The 17,216-nt window shown below is 47.2% G+C and overlaps 1 protein-coding gene across 2 annotated transcripts in view; it reads left to right on the plus strand.

The window, feature by feature from the left end:
* Nucleotides 1–17,216, plus strand: part of ARHGEF2 (Rho/Rac guanine nucleotide exchange factor 2) — a 174,993-nt gene that overhangs the window by 39,949 nt on the left and 117,828 nt on the right. Inside the window, exon 1 of one of the 2 annotated variants that reach the window (XM_088467548.1) lies at nt 14,682–14,696. The exons of the other annotated variant lie outside the window; for it this stretch is intronic. The gene's annotated coding sequence lies outside the window, so the exon portion shown is untranslated. Of the gene's footprint in view, nt 1–14,681; nt 14,697–17,216 lie in introns of those variants that run through there. 2 annotated transcript variants of the gene reach the window in all.

The raw sequence follows: 17,216 nt of genomic DNA on the forward strand, positions 1-17,216 counted from the left end.
GCCGCATTATGGTGTTTCCAGGACACAGTCGGCGGATTAATGGATATTTCCTGCACAGACGGTTGCACCCGGGCTGATGGAGAGATAACACGGATGCAGCTGTGCGTGGGAGACCAGATATTTGACATTTCTCTCTGTTTGAAGCAGACAGGAGGACAATTTATGAATCTGAGGGTTCTTTTAATATGGGAGATTACAGATCATCAGCTGCGTTGCAAGCTTGCCGAGGAGAAATTGCGTGCACGGGGTTACGGCGAGGGTTCAGCATCATCGGCTCCTTCGGTCCCATGGGTTTGTCCCCTCAGTGCCCTGACGTCCAGGGAGCGTGATTGTACTCCATTATACCGGAATAAACCATTAATGGTCACCATGAAATTGAAAGTAACTTCGGTTGCCCATACACAGGGCATTCCGGCCTCTCAGCTAAACCACCGATATCCTGGATCTCTGTCCAGTAAATATACGCGTATGACCAAAGATCTAACAGGGCGGGTTCGGCATGTTTTGTTGGTGTTCACCGTGTCGTCAGTCATAATCTAAACAGCATCATGTCAACAGGGTCAATAATATGATAGACATGTCGACATGTTCAGCATGTCAGCAACTACAATGTCAACTTGCAGCATGTCGACACTGACAAAATGTGCCTTCAGGCCTTAGCCAGGATGGGTACTCCGGTGATGGTCATTGCTCCAGTCACAGAGTGCTGTGTTCTAAGCTGGAGGCCTTTGTGGAGCAGTGTAACATAAGAGACATGTTTTCCTCACACACACACATATAACATGACAATGCTCTCCGTGTGTAAGGTGAGACCGCGGCATGTGTCTGTGTGATGTACCATTAATGTTTAATAAGCTGCACCTGCATTATCCTGTCAGGGACCCGTCACCTCCGTTCTGACTGAACACAAGTGTGCGCTATGAGGACTAGGATATATGTGTGTGTGATAAATATATAATATGTCACACACTGACATCTCTCTCTGAGGAATTTCCATTCCAGAGAGAGAGAACTACACCCAAAATATTAGCCAGGCCTAATTACCTCAGGTACTACACAATCCTTGTGGCTGTCAGAGCTTTTTGATATTACACTCCTGGAATATTTATAGCTAACGTCACGGCAGCCATTTTGCTGACTGCAGACTTGGGACATTTAGGGTGTGTTAGACTGTGTGTTCTCTGATGTGGTAGGACAACATTAAAAACAGATTTAGGGGGTGATTGGATTAGCTGGAAACGTTCCATTCCAAGTGTCTTAATCATTGTATTAGTGTGACTGTTGGTGGAAACAATGACTTCATGAAATGTAATGTCACAGACCTTGTCATATGCTGTGATGTGGTGTGTGCCCCCTTTACACAAGCACTTGTCACACCGATGTGTGCTTCTGTGTATGTATCTGTTTGGCTTCGGGGGTCACCCCGTCTGTTTTAAATACCTTCTGGTATCTTCATAAGGTGGTAGACATAATACCCTATACCAGTGCTAGGGACCTACCCTCCTCCCCGTACATATGTGTGACTGCACAAGATGCTTATTATGGCCATGGTCTATAGAGCCACAGCATTACATTGGGCGGCTAACAAGAAGTAACCACTAAACACCATTGCATGTTTTCTGCAGACTCGCGGTTTGTCACCCTACTGTCGCCTAATCGTCAACTGCAACTACCTAAAATAGCCTACAACAAAATCCGATTCAGTTTTTAGTTTTTACGAAAATGTTAAGAAAAATAAAATTAGGTCATTATATCAATATGTATCCGTCAGAGGTTTAGATGGAATAGAGGACACCCCCTGCTGCATTGCGATCCCAGCACTGCAGCCGATGTGCTGGGATCGCAAGTTGGGATAACCATCGCAACCCCCAGTCGCTATGGTGGACAGCGCTGGCCAGCTGAGTAAGCCTCAGTTTACGCAGGGTGGCCAGCTTGCAAGGCAAGGAATCTCTCTCATACCTTCAGGGCTGAATAAGGCCCAATGTTCTGCAGATCACTAGAGAGGTCAGTAATGTAATAATCTGCAGAATATATCACTGTGTACCTGTCAGGGGGTGGATGGACAGTGCAATGCTCTGCAGATAATATGTATATTATTAGTATTACAGTACAAGAGACGCTCTGTGTGCTAGTGTTGTGTGGGGGAGAATTGGATGGCACGGGATGCAGTGATCCGAGGACATACACATGTGGGTATCTCTGGAAACCAGATGGGGGAGATTAGAAAACAATGTGCAGAAAGCTTGGGCCCGGGACACTGGGGGTTAATCACTGAATACCCGGCTATAAATGTATTTCTGTATGACTGGTACTTGGATCTCTCCAGTCCATGATGGCCAGAAGTCCTGTGTTTACATTACATCTGACCAAGTGGATGACGTCCGTCTCCTGCCCCACCCAAGGCTGATATTAGCTCAGTTACAGTCACTGGGCCTTAAACAAGCTCTATGCGATTTACTGCTGCCAGCTGCTGTGCCCAACATTTGTACCAACCTATTCCATATGCCCAATGGGTTTCTGTATACACAGCTGTGTCCGGTAACTTGAGTTAACACCTTCCCGTATATTTTCTCTATACCTTCCCTATACTCCCTCTATACCTTCCCTTTACCTCTCCTACATTTCCCCAATATTCCCTCTTTATATTCCCTATACTTCTCCTACACTTCCCCTATACTTCCTCTATACCTTCCCTATACCTCTCCTACATTTTCCCTATACTTCCTCTGTACCTTCCCTTTACCTCTCCTACATTTCCCCTATACTTCCTCTGTACCTTCCCTTTACCTCTCCTACATTTCCCCTATACTTCCTCTGTACCTCCCCTATACTTCCTCTTTACCTTCCCTATACTTCCTCTGTACCTTTCCTATACTCCCTCTGTACCTTCCCTATACCTCTCCTACATTTTCCCTATACTTCCTCTGTACCTTCCCTATACCTCTCCTACATTTTCCCTATACTTCCTTTGTACCTTTCAGGCAGTGCGCCGGAGCTAGAGAGGGCAACTTTGTGCGTACGCCTTTGGCGCGCGCACCCAAAAAGGGTGCGTGGCCATGAAAAGGGGGCATGTCTACAAGACGCGTCCCCTTTTCGTCATACTTGGACACTTACGGACACGCCGGGCAGCCCCCAAGCGCTGCAGACAGTGAGAATAGATGCAGGGTGCATGCGCCCGGCGTCTATTCTCCGCCGATGACCGGGTCACCGCAGGCTGTGAGGGCAGGGCGCTTTTTGCCCTCTAGAAGGAGGGCAGGGCGCCGCGCCCCGCTAAAACAGCCTAGCGGGAACGCTACTTCCCCTATACTTCCTCTGTACCTTCCCTATACTGCTCCTGCACTTCCCCTATACTTCCTCTATACATTCCCTTTACTTCTCCTGCACTTCCCCTATACATTCCCTTTACTTCTCCTGCACTTCCCCTATACTTCCTCTATACATTCCCTTTACTTCTCCTGCACTTCCCCTATACTTCCTCTATACATTCCCTTTACTTCTCCTGCACTTCCCCTATACTTCCTCTGTACCTTCCCTTTACTTCTCCTATACTTCCTCTATACATTCCCTATACTTCACCTACACTTCCCCTATACTTCCCCTATACATTCCCTATTGTCTCTCCTACATTCCCCTATACTCCCTCTGTACCTTTCCTATACTTCTTCTACGCTTCCTCTGTACCTTCCCTTTACTTCTCCTGCACTTCCCCTATACTTCCGCTATACATTCCCTTTACTTCTCCTGCACTTCCCCTATACTTCCTCTGTACCTTCCCTTTACTTCTCCTATACTTCCTCTATACATTCCCTTTACTTCTCCTGCACTTCCCCTATACTTCCTCTATACCTTCCCTTTACTTCTCCTGCACTTCCCCTATACTTCCTCTGTACCTTCCCTTTACTTCTCCTGCACTTCCCCTATACTTACTCTGTACCTTCCCTACACTTCCCTAGTGTTCACTCTAGCTCCGGCGGCAGGCAGGGCTAGAGAGGGCAACTTTGTGCATGCGCCTTCGGCGCGCGCACCCAAAAAGGGTGCGTGGCCATGAAAAGGAGGCATGTCTACAAGACGCGTCCCCTTTTTGTCATACTTGGGGGCGTGCCCGGCACTTACGGACAGGCCGGGCAGCCCCCAAGCGCTGCAGACAGTGAGAATAGATGCAGGGTGCATGCGCCCGGCGTCTATTCTCCGGCGGTGACCGGGTCACCGCAAATTTCTCCACCCGCGGGACACTGCAACCCGCGGTTGAAGACGGCACCCGCAGGCTGTGAGGGCAGGGCGCTTTTTGCCCTCCTTCTGGAGGGCAGGGTGCTTTTTGCCCTCCAGAAGGAGGGCAGGGCGCTGCGCCCCGCTAAAACAGCCTAGCGGGAATGCTACTTCCCCTATACTTCCTCTGTACCTTCCCTATACTGCTCCTACACTTCCCCTATACTTCCTCTATACATTCCCTTTACTTCTCCTGCACTTCCCCTATACTTCCTCTATACATTCCCTTTACTTCTCCTGCACTTCCCCTATACATTCCCTTTACTTCTCCTGCACTTCCCCTATACTTCCTCTATACATTCCCTTTACTTCTCCTGCACTTCCCCTATACTTCCTCTGTACCTTCCCTTTACTTCTCCTACATTTCCCCTATACTTCCTCTGTACCTTCCCTATACTGCTCCTACACTTCCCCTGTACTTCCTCTATACATTCCCTTTACTTCTCCTGCACTTCCCATATACTTCCTCTATACATTCCCTTTACTTCTCCTGCACTTCCCATATACTTCCTCTATACCGTCCCTTTATCTCCTACATTTCCCTTATACTCCATCTGTACCTTCCCTATACCTCTCCTACATTTCCCCTATACTTCCTCTATACCTTTCCTATACCTCTCCTACATTTCCCCTATACTCTCTCTGTACCTTCCCTATACCTATCCTGCACTTCCCCTATACTTCCCTTTACTTCTCCTGCACTTCCCCTATACTTCCTCTATACCTTCTCTTTTCTTCTCCTGCACTTCCCCTATACTTCCTCTATACCTTCCCTTTATCTCCTACATTTCCCTTACACTCCCTCTGTACCTTCCCTATACCTCTCCTACATTTCCCCTATACTCCCTCTGTACCTTCCCTATACCTCTCCTACATTTCCCCTATACTTCCTCTATACCTTTCCTATACCGCTCCTACATTTCCCCTATACTCCCTCTGTACCTTCCCTATACCTATCCTGCACTTCCCTATACTTCCCTTTACTTTTCCTACACTTCCGCTATACTTCCCTTTACTTCTCCTGCACTTCCCCTATGCTTCCTCTATACCTTCCCTTTACTTCTCCTGCACTTCCCCTATACTTTCTCTATACCTTCCCTTTACTTCTCCTGCACTTCACCTATACTTCCTCTATACCTTCCCTTTACTTCTCCTGCGCTTCCCCTATACTTCCTCTATACCTTCCCTTTACTTCTCCTGCACTTCACCTATACTTCCTCTATACCTTCCCTTTACTTCTCCTGCACTTCCCCTATACTTCCTCTATACATTCCCTTTACTTCTCCTGCACTTCCCCTATACTTCCTCTATACATTCCCTTTACTTCTCCTGCACTTCCCCTATACTTCCTCTATACATTCCCTTTACTTCTCCTGCACTTCCCCTATACTTCCTCTATACCTTCCCTTTATCTCCTACATTTCCCTTACACTCCCTCTGTACCTTCCCTATACCTCTCCTACATTTCCCCTATACTCCCTCTGTACCTTCTCTATACCTATCCTGCACTTCCCCTATACTTCCCTTTACTTCTCCTGCACTTCCCCTATACTTCCTCTATACCTACCCTTTTCTTCTCCTGCACTTCCCCTGCACTTCCCCTATACTTCCTCTATACCTTCCCTTTACTTCTCTTTCACTTCCTCTATACCTTCCCTTTACTTCTCCTGCACTTCCCCTATACTTCCTCTGTACCTTCCCTATACTTCTCCTGCACTTCCCCTATACTTCCTCTGTACTTTCCCTATACTTCTACACTTACCCTATACTTCCTCTGTACCTTCCCTTTACTTCTCCTGCACTTCCCCTATACTTCCTCTGTACCTTCCCTATACTTCTACACTTACCCTATACTTCCTCTATACCTCCCCTATACTTCCTCTGTACCTTCCCTATACTTCTCCTACACTTACCCTATACTTCCTCTATACCTCCCCTACACTTCCCCTATTCTTCCTCTGTACCTTCCCTACACTTACCCTATACTTCCTCTATACCTCCCCTACACTTCCCCTATACTTCCTCTGTACCTTCCCTACACTTCCCCTATACTTCCTCTGTACCTTCCCTATACTGCTCCTGCACTTCCCCTATACTTCCTCTGTACCTTCCCTACACTTCCCCTATACTTGCTCTGTACCTTCCCTATACTTCCCCTATACTTGCTCTGTACCTTCCCTATACTGCTCCTACACTTCCCCTATACTTCCTCTGTACCTTCCCTATACTGCTCCTACACTTCCCCTATACTTCCTCTGTACCTTCCCTTTACTTCTCCTGCACTTCCCCTATACTTCCTCTATACATTCCCTTTACTTCTCCTGCACTTCCCATATACTTCCTCTATACATTCCCTTTACTTCTCCTGCACTTCCCCTATACTTCCTCTATACCTTCCCTTTACTTCCTCTGTACCTTCCCTACACTTCCCTTATACTTCCTCTGTACCTTCCCTTTATTTATCCTACATTTCCCCTATACTTCCTCTATACCTTCCCTATACTTCCTATATACCTTCCCTATACTTCCTATATACCTTCCATATACTTCCTCTGTACCTTCCCTATACTTCCTCTGTGCCTTCCCTATACTTCCTCTGTACCTTCCCTATACTTCCTCTGTACCTTCCCTTTATTTCTCCTACATTTCCCCTATACTTCCTCTGTACCTTCCCTATACTTCCTCTATACCTTCCATATACTTCCACTATACCTTCCCTATACTTCCTCTGTGCCTTCCCTATACTTCCTCTGTACCTTCCCTACACTTCCCTTATACTTCCTCTGTACCTTCCCTTTATTTCTCCTACATTTCCCCTATACTTCCTCTGTACCTTCCCTATACTTCCTCTGTACCTTCCCTACACTTCCTCTGTACCTTCCCTACACTTCCTCTGTACCTTCCCTACACTTCTCCTACCCTTTCCCTATACTTCCTCTGTACCTTCCCTACACTTCTCCTACCCTTTCACTATACTTCCTCTGTACCTTCCCTACACTTCTCCTACCCTTTTCCTATACTTCATCTACCTTTACCCTATACTTCATCTATACCTCCCCTATACTTCCTCTATACCTCCCCTATACTTACGGTATCCTATACTTTCTCTATACCTTCCCCATACTTCTACACTTCTTGTACACTTCCCCCTATACTTTCCTTATATATCTCCTATACTTCCCCTATACTTCTCTTACACCGCACGTTTACTACTCCCACAATTGCGCTATGTTCCCGCTATATTTTCCCTATACTTATCCTACAGTTCTGATATATTGGCTGGGTACACATTGCTCAGAATGTACCCAGCTTAAGGCACATACATCCCGATCGTTAGCCCAGTAAATTAAGGCTCCACCTCCACATTAAAGTTAGGGCCTTGCCAACCCTACACCCCATCTTATTATAAGCCTTGTGTTTCTAATTATATGTCTGAATATGGAGATCTCATGTCTTGCCGTGTAAATGGTTCTCAGATGATTGCAGATAATTACATTTGCTGTTATTGTGGATTCAGGATATTTATAAGATTGCGGTTTTCAAGTGGAATTAAATCTTAAAAATGAAACTTTCCCCGTGAAATTCCACGTACGCGGTGTCTCCATGGCGTGAGAGCAGATCCGCTATACAGTATAATGACAGTATAATGACACAGTGTATATACAGTATACAGTATAATGACACACTGATACAGTATAATGACACAGTGATACAGTATAATGACACAGTGATACAGTAAGGCACACATGCACTTGTAGTATGACAAAGGAAATGTATATATTGTTCTGTGGGCCTGATTCAGCAGTGTACGTAATAGCGTACAAACACAGCGATCGCATTGCGTTTACTGACGCACAAAGGAATCCATCGCAGAGCGAGTGACAGGACGTGAGGGTTTGGGGGTGGTGACGGCGGGAGGGGGGGTAAAAACATGCAGACGTGCCTGTCCGTTGATCGCCGTTTCATGAGCGTGCATAAATTAGCCCCTGCGATTACATACACAGCATGAGAGCTCTCTGTGTGCGAGGAGACTGGCTGCGTCTGCGACTGGTCAGACCTGGTGTTAATGCTGTGTGACTGGCCGATGTGCGTCCATGGTACCGATGTTGACGCAGATAAGCCGAGAAACGGCTTCCATGGACGCAGATCCTGGCCTTAACACACCCGGAAAACGGAAGCGACACTCCCCTGTTTCCAGAAACCCCGGCTGTCCCTGCACCGTCTCGAAAATACCTCTGCCTGTCAGTCAGAGACATAGCAGGGGCTGCGTGCAATCACGCCGATGCGGTCACTTCAATCGTGTGCAATTTAATACACTCCGGTGCTAATACCGCATACTGCAATGTGATCCAGCCCAGATGAGTATGCTAATATTGATACTTCCATGTCCTGGGGCAGTTATATTGGAAGAGTACAAGATATCTCTCTGGCAAAACAATAGCCTATAGGTAGGCTTACCATACTATCCCGGGACACTGATGTAGGTTACCATACTATCCCGGGACACTGATGTAGGCTTACCATACTATCCCGGGACACTGATGTAGGCTTACCATACTATCCCGGTACACTGATGTAGGATTACCATACTATCCAGGGACTCTGATGTAGGCTTACCATACTATCCCGGTACACTGATGTAGGATTACCATACTATCCCGGGACACTGATGTAGGCTTACCATACTATCCCGGTACACTGATGTAGGCTTACCATACTATCCCGGGACGCTGATGTAGGCTTACCATACTATCCCGGGACACTGATGTAGGATTACCATACTATCCCGGGACTCTGATGTAGGATTACCATACTATCCCGGGACACTGATGTACCCTTACCATACTATCCCGGGACTCTGATGTAGGATTACCATACTATCCCGGGACACTGATGTAGGTTTACCATACTATCTCAGGGTCTGTGGCTGGCTGTCTTCATGCCTGGATTTCACCTGGTTTCAATGAGCCACAGAACCTGTGTAATCCATTAGTGTCCTGGTTTAAATGTATAGAGGGGTATTCAATATGGGAGCAAAAAGTCCGTGCTGGACTTTTCGCTCCACATCGGAGAATTTTCTGGGATAAAGTATTGGGCGCGCGCCCGCTTTATCCCCGTATTCAATATAAAACCTCAGAAAACGGGACCTGGTGAAGTGGGATTTGCGTAAAAAAACTAAATTTTCCTGGAAAAAATTGTAGGACCCCCCTAAAGTTGTAAAAGCATGGGGGATCACTATGCGTACCCCCGTTTTAGCCTGCAAATGAAAGTCGGGATTTAAATAGTTGCGGCAGGTGTTTTTTTTCCCGACATTGAAGAAGTGATGCAGAAGAGCACTTTGGTTATTTTTTTCGTTTTTTTAAGTAGTCCCAGCAAATTTGGGGTACATGAAAATGGGTAGTAGCATATTTTTATGTCCCTAAAGTAAGTTTTTAAAAATTCTGCAATTGTGCACCTGCCGCTAATAATCTATTCTAGAATACACCTGCCGCTATAAATCTATTCTAGAATACACCTGCCGCTATAAATCTATTCTAGAATACACCTGCCGCTAATAATCTATTCTAGAATACACCTGCCGCTAATAATCTATTCTAGAATACACCTGCCGCTAATAATCTATTCTAGAATACACCTGCCGCTATAAATCTATTCTAGAATACACCTGCCGCTATAAATCTATTCTAGAATACACCTGCCGCTAATAATCTATTCTAGAATACACCTTCCGCTAATAATCTATTCTAGAATACACCTGCCGCTAATAATCTATTCTAGAATACACCTGCCACTAATAATCTATTCTAGAATACACCTGCCGCTAATAACCTATTCTAGAATACACCTGCCGCTAATAACCTATTCTATAATACACCTGCCGCTAATAATCTATTCTATAATACACCTGCCGCTAATAGCCTATTCTAGAATACACCTGCCGCTAATAGCCTATTCTAGAATACACCTGCCGCTATAAATCTATTCTAGAATACACCTGCCACTAATAATCTATTCTAGAATACACCTGCCGCTAATAACCTATTCTAGAATACACCTGCCGCTAATAACCTATTCTAGAATACACCTGCCACTAATAATCTATTCTAGAATACACCTGCCGCTAATAATCTATTCTAGAATACAGCTGCCGCTATAAATCTATTCTAGAATACACCTGCCACTAATAATCTATTCTAGAATACACCTGCCGCTATAAATCTATTCTAGAATACACCTGCTGCTATAAATCTATTCTAGAATACACCTGCCACTAATAATCTATTCTAGAATACACCTGCCGCTATAAATCTATTCTAGAATACACCTGCCGCTATAAATCTATTCTAGAATACACCTGCCGCTAATAATCTATTCTAGAATACACCTGCCGCTCTAAATCTATTCTAGAATACACCTGCCGCTAATAACCTATTCTAGAATACACCTGCCGCTAATAATCTATTCTAGAATACACCTGCCGCTAATAATCTATTCTAGAATACACCTGCCGCTAATAATCTATTCTAGAATACACCTGCCGCTAATAACCTATTCTAGAATACACCTGCCGCTATAAATCTATTCTAGAATACACCTGCCGCTAATAATCTATTCTAGAATACATCTGCCGCTATAAATCTATTCTAGAGTACACCTGCCGCTAATAATCTATTCTAGAATACACCTGCCGCTATAAATCTATTCTAGAATACACCTGCCGCTATAAATCTATTCTAGAATACACCTGCCGCTAATAATCTAATCTAGAAAACACCTGCCGCTAATAATCTATTCTAGAATACACCTGCCGCTATAAATCTATTCTAGAATACACCTGCCGCTAATAATCTATTCTAGAATACACCTGCCGCTAATAATCTATTCTAGAATACACCTGCCGCTATAAATCTATTCTAGAATACACCTGCCGCTAATAATCTATTCTAGAATACACCTGCCGCTAATAATCTAATCTAGAAAACACCTGCCGCTAATAATCTATTCTAGAAAACACCTGCCGCTAATAGCCTATACACCTGCCGCATACTTGCAGAATAGCCCTGAACCTATTTCCCTAGTTTTAAAACAATTTTTTCCCATTTTTTTTTTCACCCCAATTTTTAAATAAATTTTTTGGGGTGTCCCTATTTTTTTTTTAAACTGTTTTTGACCCAGTTATTTTTAAAATGTCATTCCCAGGGGTGCAGGCTATTTTTTTTAAGCCTGCACCCCTAAACCCCAATTCTGCACTTTTTTTTGACACCTATTTAGTGGTGAAAAGTTATCCCCATTTTTTATCAAAGACATTTCGAACCTGCGATAAGTCTTTCAAATTGAATACGGTGTAAAACTAAAAGCTGCGATAATGACGTCATAGGTGCGATATTAACGCAAAAACTGAGTTTTCGCTCCATATTGAATTCCCCTAATAGTATGGTAACTCTACCTATAGGCTACTTCAGCGGAGGAAGATGGAGCTAGCTATCAGGGCCCTGATCCACAAAAGCCAAACAAACCAACCAACATTAGCTTTGATGTTGCCGATTTCAATATGGCACGATCAGGTCGCCCTTGTGCCTCTTTATTGCTTTTCCTCAGTAGCGGGTATGTGCTGAGAGAGGGCCAGTAGGAGGACTCAGTTACCGGACGGGTATTGTGCCCTGTGTACACCTAAGTACACTATTACCCTTTTAGGATGAGACCCCATTACTGCCACCTCAATGGCAGCCGTGGATGACCGCAAAAGCTATAGGCTAAATCCAATATAATCAGGATCATTTTCATACATGTGCCACCTCGCGCCCTAATGTTCCCTGGAATATCTCATGTCACTAAGGCAGGATTTCCCAAACACTGGGCCTGATTCAGAGCCGCTCGCTGTTTGCAAGCGCACGCTCCGAATCAGGGCGGGGAGTATTTTTTTTCCCCTGTCCGCTCGCTATGCTGTGGGTGACCACCCACAGCTAGTGCGAGCGGGCAGGAGATGGTTGCGATTATCGCGACCATCGGCATTGCGAGGAGACCCTAAGGTAGGGTCTCAGCACTCACAATGCCCAGTGGACTTCCAGCACAAACGGCAGGCGTTCTTTCGGGAATGCCTCCGTTTGTTCAGCCACCCCGCCTACAAAACGGGGCTCGCTGTCGATCAACATCGACAGCCGCCCCGTTTTGCTGCGAGCCCCGGAGCGAGTGAAGTTCTCACTCGCTACGGGGATCGCGCACGCGCGTTGCGAGCGGGTCTGAATCAAGCCCACAGTACCCACGGCATCCTAGCAGTCCAGGTTTGTGCACAGATGGTATCATCAAACTGACAGTACTAATTAGGTCACCTGTGCTTAAGCATGGATATCCTTAAAACCTGGACAGTTAGGATGCCTTGAGGACCAAGTTTGGGAACCAATGCACTAAAGCTGGGTACACACGATGGACCTCATTCAGACCCCGCTCGCAAGCGGGTCGATGGTGAGGCACTGCGCACGCGCAGCAGCCGCAGTGCGCTGGCCCCGGAGCGAGTGACAAATTCACTCGCTCCGGAGCTCGCTACAAAAGGGGTGGCTGTCGATGTTGATCGACAGCTCGCCCCATTTTGTAGGCGGGGAGGGGGGTGGCCGGACAAACTGAGGCGTTCCAGAAAGAACTCCTGCCGTTTGTAGGCGGCCCTACTGACATCAGCAGTGATGTCAGTAGGTAGCTTGCTGCTCTGTTAGAGCAGGAAGCTACCTGGGGCTTGCGGGAGACGAGACCCGACCCCAAGGGCCAGGAGGCCGGATTTTAAAGAAGAAGAGGCCGCCCTCATTCAGAGCGAGCGCTCGCATTTTGCGAGCGGCTCTGAATGAGGTCCTATATGCATTGCAGACAATCCAAAATGACCCCATTCCATTAGGTACAAAACACTCTGCTCCTGGGCTTCCCACCTAATGTATGATTGCAGCCACCTGTAGTGACACCTGTCTCATCAATTACCAAGCTCAACACAGGTGGCTGCAATCATACATTAGGTGGGAAGCCCAGGAGCAGTGTGTTTTGTACCTAATGGAACCCAGCGATATTGGACGCGACTGACCGGATGGGGGTGTCGACATCGGCAAGTGCATACACACTTGCCGATGCCGGCAGTGACGAACGACGGCGTGGATGGCGGCATGCTGCATGGCATTGTTAACTATAGCCCCAGATTGAGCTGCTTGTACAGACTGGAGATATCGTTATCGACCCGCGAGAGTGCGCATCGTTCATCGGTAATTGCATAGACACTGGACGGTTTATATCCCATTAAAGCAGTCCCCACAGCCTGCTATCTAGCCTGCATATTGGCTTCATTTAACAAGCATTGCAAAGCGGAGCTTTTTGTCGCTAGGTGGCGCTACTCAAAGCCCGTCAGTGGGGCACCTGCATATCTAATAAAGGCTTCACAAAATCCCCTCTGGGTCACAGCTCAGCACGTGTGGCTAGCAGCTGCGCAAGCGTAGGCTTACCATCCCGGCCCTGATACAGAGATAGCCGGTATTACACTGCCACACACAAGCGGCTCTGTCCAGGTGTCTGAAGAGAAGAGACGCCTCCTGTCAGCATCTGCGGTCCCAGCGCCGTGACCAATAGCGACAATGTTCCCCGTCATCTACCTGCTCAGTAAGCCAGAGCTTACGCAGGCTGGCCGGCTCCTGACAGCTTGCTCGGCCATGAAGTCTACATCCACGGACGCAGGCCTTGGCCTCAGTACTACCAGAAAAAGGGGGCGACACGCCCTTGTTTCCGGGAACGCAGGCCGTCCCCGCCCTCACACCGCCCCCCTAACCCTAAACGCTTCTGCCTATCCATCAGGCACAGCCTCGGGGGTACTGTGTGCGAGACTGCATGATCCATTCTGTGCATGTGCTAAATGTGTCCTCGGCAAACGCAGACTCCCAAACATCGGAGATGTGCGCTAACCATCGGGTTACCGTGTACCACCCTGACACTTACTAACCCTGTAATTGACACCGTTATTGGCGTGCAAACCAGCGCACGTTATCGGGAAGCTGGAAAGTAATGACTCTTTCGCTGCGTATCCCTATTTCCCACTAATATCACAGCTGTTTGGTGACACAAATGATAATGCAGAGGTATGTAGGAGACGAGAGGTCTGCACAAGGCACCTTATTTATATATTACATAATGATGCGGTGACTCCGGGGTGCTAATAAAGTCTCGGCCCTCGCTCAGGACAGTTACCCTTTATGGCTGTCTGGTAATTATACGGGTCTGGGTCTAGCAGGTGCAGGAGGTGAGCAGCCAATCAGATAGCCACTTCCTCTATGGGGGCTGGGCCAGGAGTGTCCCAGGTGTACAGTCAGAGTACAGAGAGCAGTCACCATCAGGTCCCTGGGAGGACTGCTGGAGGGATCTGCATGAGGGCTCTGGGGGCATGGAAGCTGGCATTGTACTCCTGGGTAAGCACAGAGCATGCACTTTATATGGTCATATAGGAGGTACCTGGTATCAGTAATGGCCAATGTTGCTATAATTGCTCCTCCTACTCCAAAATGTATATTCAATTTCTAAATAATGTATAACGTGTTGTGGAACTACATGTACCAGCATGTCTTGCCAGCATACAGCATGCTTTAGCCTGATGTATAGAGTTATTGGTGTAATCTCACAATGCCCTACCCCAAAGAGTTTACAATCTGTTGGGATGATGAGGGACACTGAAGCCGCAGGCAGAACATAAAGACAAGGACATGTTAGGAGCGGGTGGGCGAGTGGCGCTTATTTCTGCGTTATGGCGGCTGAGGCTTTTTGTGGACATTTAGTTTCTGTGTGACAGACTCGGGCGGCACACTTCTCATTGTCTTATTCCAGGGACGAAATGTATTATATGTGTCACCCAAAGAATCTGTAGTCCATCGTTTACCGAGCTGTCCTTTACCAGACTAGTATTATATTACTGACCTCTCTAGTGATCTGCAGAACATCGCTCTGTCCCATCTATCCCCTGACAGGTACATAGTGATATATTCTGCAGATTATTACATTACTGACCTCTCTAGTGATCTGCAGAACATTGCTCTGTCCCATCTACCCCCTGACAGAGACATAGTGATCTATCCTGCAGATTATTACATTACTGATCTCTCTATCCGCAGAACATTGCTCTGTCCCATCTACCCCCTGACAGATACATAGTGATCTATGGCTTGATTCAGACCCGCTCACGAGCACATAGCGCGTCAATGGTTGGCTAGTGCGCACGCGCGAGCCCCGGAGCGAGTGGTCGCTACAATAATGTTGATCGACAGCCCGCCCCGTTTTGTAGGCGGGGAGGGGCGGTGGCTGGACAAATGGAGGCGTTCCCGAAGTAACGCCAGCCGTTTGTGGGCGTCCCTACTGACGACATTCGTGATGTCAGTAGTGAACTTCCTGCTTTATTAGAGCAGGAAGTTCACTCGGGCTTGTGGGAACCGAGACCCTACCACAAGGGTCTTGTCGAAAGCCCGATGGTCACGATAATCGCCAGGTCGCTCGCAAAAGCTGTGGATGCTCACTCACAGCTATGCAAGTGGCCTGGAGGCAGATTTTTTTTTTTTTAAATTTGCCCTTATTCAGAGAGAGCGCTCGCAAATAGCGAGTGCTTCTGAATCAGGCCCATAGTCTGCAGATTATTACATTACTGACCCCTATAGTGATCTGCACAACATTGCTCTATTCCATCTACCCACTGACAGGTACATAGCGTTCCCGCTAAGCTGTTTTAGCGGGGTGCGGCGCCCTGCCCTCCTCCTGGAGGGCAAAAAGCGCCCTACGCTCACAGCCTGCGGGTGCCGTCTTCACCCGCGGGACGCAGTGTCCCGCGGGTGGAGAAGTGTGCGGTGACAAGGCCACTGCCGGAGAATAGACGCCGGGCGCATGCGCCCGGCATCTAATCTCCCTATCTGCAGCGCTTGGGTGCTGCCCGGCGTGTCCGTAAGTACCGGGCACGCCCCCAAGTATGACGAAAAGGGGATGCGTCTTATAGACATGCCCCCTTTTCATGGCCACATCCCCTTTTCGGAGCTAGAGTGAACACTAGGTACATAGTGATATAGTCTGCAGATTATTACATTACTGACCTCTCTAGAGATCTGCAGAACATTGCTCTTTTCAGCCCGCCAGATACCTGCAGAGTGAACCCAGGAATAGCCCACGAAACTGGGTTCATTTTAATCCCTTTCTTCCTGGATATCTGCAGTTTTTAAAACATATCATCCCCTGACTTATCATTAAACTTGAATTTATTCCACCCACTTACGCTGAGGGACAGGCGGATGGAGTAGGCTGGTGCCAGGCCGAGGGATACCCCTGGTTGCTGCCAGTGCCATGTAGACGCTGATTGGTTAGGAGACGTGGGAGGGGCACACAGGGATTGGTCAGACATATCTTGCTGTGGGATGGTCAGGTCACAGGCGTTAGATAACAATGGCGGCCTCACTAGTAAAGCCGCATTATTCCCGGAGAGAATGGAATAGGTGTTGGTGAAAGTAACACAGCCGGGGGTACTGCGGCATAAGGGTGGTCCGACTAATGGCACTGGGGCCAAACATCCAACTAGGTATAAATGGTTTCCTGGCATTACCAGTATGCAGAAATGTCCTGTAATTTACATTTTCCTCATGTTCCTCTCGGCCAATAAAACATTATGGGTCTGATGCCGGGATTTGCGCAAAGCGCATGTAGCAGCGTGTATTGGCGTTCACCCGTCTGCGACTTTTTGTAAAAGCCGCTACAAACTCCTTCCCCGTTGTACATCCGTGTTGCCAAATGTGTAAAGACTGACGCACCCACCTTTAGCCGCTGTGCACGCTGTAATAACGATTAGTGCGTCCTTATATGCCGCCATCGGTCGCACCATCGGTACTTGCACCTGGGGCAGCTGCAGTGTCTCTGTACACCTGCGGCTGGGAACTCAGACACTTGTACTGAGACGCCCACAA

The sequence above is a fragment of the Taudactylus pleione genome, unplaced genomic scaffold (assembly GCF_031769625.1).
Source record: "Taudactylus pleione unplaced genomic scaffold, aTauple2 ptg000073l, whole genome shotgun sequence".
Lineage (NCBI taxonomy): Eukaryota > Metazoa > Chordata > Amphibia > Anura > Myobatrachidae > Taudactylus > Taudactylus pleione.